Below are 6,000 nucleotides of genomic sequence, written 5' to 3' on the forward strand. Positions count from 1 at the left end.
TAAATCTCGTAAATTTGCATTGTTTGGAGTTATTTCCCTTGTTTTTAAGATGGCGTCGCACTTATTGTCACCGCGGTTCGGTTGGCCACAAAATTTGATTTTCTCATCAAAAAATAAAACTACTTGATTAATATACGTGCTTTTTGGTGTACGATATTTTCTTTGGGTTTGTATTACTATACATATAGATTCGAAAAAGTTGTCAAAAAACAAATATATAACAAATGCTATCAAAGGCAAGATAAGTTACTTTTCTACCTAATTAAATTATTTTTTAGTGTTTTTATTTAATGTAACATGTTTATTCGGCTCGAAAAATATACAGTGTTTACCGACGTATTTGGAAAATGCAAATGGTGACGGACTCTGTGTTGAATACGTAAGTTTGGGAAAATGAGTTAAGACTAAAAAACTATACAAAATACTGTTAGAAACACACTCAATATGTTACTGTAACATACGCTGATAGATATTTGGTAGGTTTCTAACAGTATTTTGTATAGTTTTGTAGTTTTAACTCATTTTCCCAAACTTACGTATTCAACACAGTCTGTCACCATTTGTATTTTTCAAATACGTCGGTAAACACTGTATGTTTTTCGAGATGAATAAACACTTTACATTAAATAAAAACACTAAAAAATTATTCTATTAGGTAGAAAGGAACTTATCTTGCTTTTGATAACATTTATTTGTTATATATTTGTTTTTTGACAACTTTTTCAAATCTATGTGTATAGAATTAAAACCCGTTTCTTTTATCACGGGTACATACATCGTACAGATTTTTAATTAAATTTTTTTTTATTATTGGGGGAATTCTGGACAAACAACCAAACCAAGCGCAAAAAAATTTATTGTACAAGCAGTACCCCCCCCCCCCGTTATATTTTTTATTTTTGTCTTTTTTCATTTTTTTACAGCAGATTACTATTGAATATTGAATGGACACTAATCTATTAGATTATCAAAAAAGATATAAAAAGATCAATATTTAAATATTTGTAGGGGTGCTTAGTTTCTAATGAAATATTTTGATAAATAAATTTGCCCTTTCCGATGATTATTTTCAAGTTTCGTCATCCAACATTTACAAAGGTTTTGCCCAGACAATTTTTTTCTTTTTCGAATTCTTTTTTTTTTCTCAAATTGTTTTTTTTTTTAATACACAATCTTCAAGTTTCGTCACCTGACATTAGCAATTTTAAAATTAACAGGAAAATTCTTTGATATACTTACATGTGTACACAGTTTCTAATACAGTAAATCGATCCCCCATATTGGAACCACTCGACAAGGATACGCACACCCCTTTTACATAAAGGACTTTTCATTTATCAATCTAAGAGCAATAATTAATGGTCAATGTGCGGTAGAGTACCAACTAAAGATTTACCTTTAAAAAGTTGATTGTTAGCAGTATTCGGATCTGTATTCTGTATTGTTTTCACTAGCTGTTTTTGTGTGCATTCAATTTTTGTCTGGTGTTTCCTTCGTAATTGATTTGGCCTAAGGATAACCTTTATACTGGAAATTGTTTTATGAAATTTTTGTGATAAAATTTATTGTCTTCACTATTAATTTTTATAATGTAGTTTTATGACAATTCAGACATCTTTTGTTCTTTTTGGTAATAATTTTTATAATGCTTCCCTTATATCCCATCATGAATCTTACTAGGAACCCTTTTACCATAGCGATTTTCCATAATGAGGCATAGACCTTTCCTCTCACTGCTAAGTACTAATTCTTACACAGTAGGACACAACTTACATCAGGTAGAGATTATGGAGTCACACGCAACAGTGCAGCCTTACCGGCACTCCTCTTTACGTGCAACAGTGCATTAGTAATGCACTTCCCCTAACATGCAGCAGTATACACATATGTGCACTTCTCACACACAACAGTGCATTAACACATGTGCTTCTCTTTACAAGCAACAGTAAAGACTGACTTCTACTCCTTGCTTGCAACAGTGCAGATCTATCTGTACTCCAGGTTTGTAATAGTGCATATTCACATGCACTACAAACTTCAACCTCAGTCTTAGAACCACTTTCTCATACCTAACATTCATTGTTGCTAATATCCCTACCCTACTCTACCTTTTCTTAGGTGTAGAGGCAAACTAGTAAATTCTTAGCTAACAATACCTTTGTACACCTCTGTCTTGACTTAGAGTGTTTGCAGGAGTTTTATATCAGTATAGAAACCCTTGTCATGCATGGGAGGACATTTTCCTCATAAAAGTATTAAAATATTATAATTCCTTATGATAATATTAACAATATATAATCATTACTACTAGCAGAACCTGTGGAAATTCTACAGGGGACTATTCATATGTAATATATTGATGTTGGCATTCTGTAGATATTCAGTGCAAATGGAGGCGCTCTGATGTTATTGTAGCCTTTTTGTTAAAACTGCAAAAGTATTTATCTAAGCTAGCACGAATGCCTGGCAAAGCCCGGTCGTAAAGTATGCTTAAATATGATATTTTAATTCTTGCAGATTTTGTATACATTATTATAAAGTTAATGTTCTATCGATTTTTATATATATTATAAAGTTGCAATTTCAAAAATAAAAAAAATATATCCATATGACTTGGGTGCATTAGCTTAAATCAAAACCGACATAAAACCTTATGAAAAAATATATGTATACATATATAACTAGAGTTTCTTCAGCCATAATCGAAACTGAAACCAAAACTTATGAAGAATTCTTGATACAATTATTTATTGAAAAAAAATAGATTACTGGAGTGTCAGCAGTTATAATCGAAACCGAAACCAAAACTTATGAAGAATTCTTGGTAAAATTATTTATGACAAGAAATAGAAGTACATAACAATTAAACAACCCGGATGTAAGCATGATACAGGAAATAACACATACTATCATATTAATATATAGATTAAAATATTACATTAAAATTAGAATATAAAAATGTTCTTTTTAAGAGTTTCTGGGGAGTTCTAAATATAGAATACAAAAATGTTCTTTTTCGAGAGCTTCCGGAATGTTCTAAGTTGTGGTGTTCCATTTGAAATGTTTCTGGAACTTTCCATTCACCAAAATTATAAAAGAATGCTGACAGCGTCTTCAGTTAGTCAATTAGTGAGTGAGTTTGAGTTGTTACACTGCTCCAGGTTGTCAGATGCTGACTAGATTAAGCTCGACCAATATGTCCTGGGATCCAAATCCAGTTGAAAGGAAGGTTATAAAAAGAAATCAATTACAAGCACCCTGAAAGAAAAACTGAACATTTTGTAATCATAAAGATTTTCTGACCTTCTCTCTGATAAAAGTAATATTGTTATTAATTCTCAATAACTCGGTCTTTCTTCAGGCCAAGATCAAAGTGTAGTATCTATTCTTCAGATGCTAAACTTCAATTTCTTGTTCTCTCTCAGTGGAGGAGAGATCCTTCATGACAGACAATTTTTTTTGTTCCTCTTCTCCATGTTAAAAAATGAACCTGGTGTCTAACTTTGTCCCGTGGGGAGGCGTTGTAAATAGGAATTCTGTCTTTCTTCTAAATGTAAACTAGACTGAATTAAGAGCATGTTTATCTCCCTTAAACCATTTGTATATAGTTTTGTTTCTTTGTTTTTTATGTACAATGAATACTCTTTTATTTATCTTTAAACTCTGAGTTTTAGGGGTTTTTTTTAATATATTTTGCATGCTTAATACCCCTAGACTCAAGCACATAACACCCTCTTAAATGTATTTCAGCATTATTTGTCTATTGGAGGATAATAAGCTTCATCAAATTGCTTTGGATGAGCTATCAGTGGATATATTTTTATCTTTCAGCTCCAGAATTTGCTACCTGTAAAAAACAGAACATTTCCATCCCTATAACAGATCTTCTGCAAGATTACTTTGAATAAAACTCACTCCTGTATTCCCAAATCTCACCGCAAAACTGTCTGTTCTTCCTTGAACAAACTAGCTTGCATCTGAACTTCTCTCACAGTGAAACTCATTTCAGTTAGGATCTTTTGACTTACTACGAAATGTGAATTCACTGCCTGTACTCTTATATTTTTATTTTGCCAGACATCTACAGTAAGCAGACACATATGAGCCCCAATCGGAATCTTCAGTACTCTAGACATGCAATTTATTAACATCCATATAGACCCTGGCTAGCCAAGGCTACTCAGAATATTTTTTGCTTATCAATAAAGAGCACTTTTCTCTTTTCAATAAAAGAACATTCTTTGTGTGAAAGGAGCTCATGGTAGCGTTATAATGCAGAAAGGGCCAGGCAAATCCCCACCTCCTTTTTTTTTATATTTACCAGACCGATAGCTCCCCTCTCCGAACACCCATGCTTTAGAACTTGAACAGATGTGAAGCAGACAGACAGCCCCATCCACTCCCCTGTCGCATAATGTATATCTTTTTCTACTTACTCCATCTCTTTTCCCAAAAGCAAAGTGAGTGAAAATGAAGAAAATCAAGAGAATCAATTTTAGAACAAAATCAGATTACGTGTAGTGATAATATCAAGATAAATTCATTCAAGATATACGACAACCTCCTGTAAAGATGCAAAAAGCTGAACACTTTACCAACAGTGCCACATATGAATCCACAGTGGTTAAAGAGAAATCACAGTGCACCCAGATTCAATTAATACAGAGTTAATTGCATGGAAAAGAACGAGGCAGCTTACAGATTTTCCTATGTAGCAGAAAAGAGCAGACCTCTAAACTTCTTGAACACAAGCTGAGATACGTATAAACGTATATTATGATGGAAAAAGACGAGGCCACCCACACTTTCTTGTTTGGCAGAAAAGGGCAGGCCTCCGGAAACCTACGCTTGGGTTATAATCCTAGGCACATATAAATGTATATGTATGTATAGAAAGACTATGATGGAAAGGACCAAGGCCACTCACAAACTTTCCTGTGTAGCAGAAAAGAGTAAAATGAATGCAGATTCCATTGCCTTGTACAGGGATGCAAAGGAGGTGTCACTGTATGGCACAAGGCAGCAAAAGAGGAGTGGCTATGTTAAATTGAGACATGAAGGATGTGTCTCCTTTCTATAAAGTAAGAGAATTGATCTTCCGCTATGTCATGAGGAACCACCCATTGTAGGAAGCCTATGAAAATATTTACTGGAGAAAAGGTCAATGTTTATCTTGCTGAAGGGGATGTGAGCCAAAGATTGGATTATACCTGGACTATATTATCGCATATTAAAATTCCTGGAATCTTCGGAATCAGATGATTATTTCTTTTGGACATCATATTTCATCTGGATACCATGTTTCCATCAGCTTAGTATTTTGGGTTTATTATTCCCATTCCTCACCCAGACGTATTGGACAGCTAAGTTAATTTTATATAGCATTCCTATTTAAATATGTTTCTTATTATTTTTGGGCTAGAATAATCCTTTCTTATAGAAAAAGGAGAAAGATATTTTATATTATTTACTGACTTCTTGTGTTCAACCCTTCTTAGGTCTTTGGGTATGGAGATTCTTTTGAGTAGATTGAACCCTGTTGTGTAATAAAAGCATTTTATATATATAAACCCTTAATCATTATGTCCTGTCAATTTTACCATCTATGTGCTTCACTTGGTTATTTCATGATGATACTGATCTGAACTAAGACAGCATGTCATATGGGCTGTAAGATTCCATGGCTGGCATATTATTTTTTTTATTAATATGTTACAAGAATGTGGAGAGATACTGCCAATTTCACAGGTGTCATAAGATTCTGCACAGGGGATTTGAGTGTCACTTTCACTAAAGATTGAAACTGCATAGAATATAAATAAAATAACTTACAACTGAACTTTACCAAGTACTTTGTCCACTATGCCACAGGTCTATAAAGATACACCTGAAGAAGGTCAGAGGTTATATTGTCCGAAACAATGTGAAAATAACACTCAAGATGAAAACTGTAGCCCAAACAATACAAATAACACAAAGACATTTTTCATCATAATGAAC

Source organism: Euprymna scolopes, chromosome 2 (genome assembly GCF_053919585.1).
Source record: "Euprymna scolopes isolate OS-2025 chromosome 2, ASM5391958v1, whole genome shotgun sequence".
NCBI lineage: Eukaryota > Metazoa > Mollusca > Cephalopoda > Sepiida > Sepiolidae > Euprymna > Euprymna scolopes.